Source organism: Emiliania huxleyi (assembly GCF_000372725.1).
Source record: "Emiliania huxleyi CCMP1516 unplaced genomic scaffold EMIHUscaffold_242, whole genome shotgun sequence".
Lineage (NCBI taxonomy): Eukaryota > Haptophyta > Isochrysidales > Noelaerhabdaceae > Emiliania > Emiliania huxleyi.
Genome location: NW_005200233.1, coordinates 62,371 through 62,660, shown reverse-complemented (window position 1 = coordinate 62,660; position 290 = coordinate 62,371).

The following is a 290-nucleotide window of genomic DNA, read 5'->3' as shown; positions in this document are numbered from 1 at the left end:
TCCCCTCTCCTCCTCTCACCCCTCCACTCCTCCTCTCCACCCCTCCGCTCCTCCTCTCCACTTGCTACAGGCGCCGAGCTAAGCCGGGCGGCGGCGGACGCAGCCGCAGCCGAGGCGCGGCAGGGCGAGTGTGCGCTTAGCTCGCTCGAGAGTGCCGTGGCGGCTGCGTGGGGAGAGGCGCTGGCAGTGGAACCGTCGTTGCTGCGGCGCGCCTCCTCCTTCCTCCTGCTCGGAGGAGACTCGATCAAGGCGTCGCACCCGCCCCAGCCCTCCGCCGCCTCCTCCTCCGC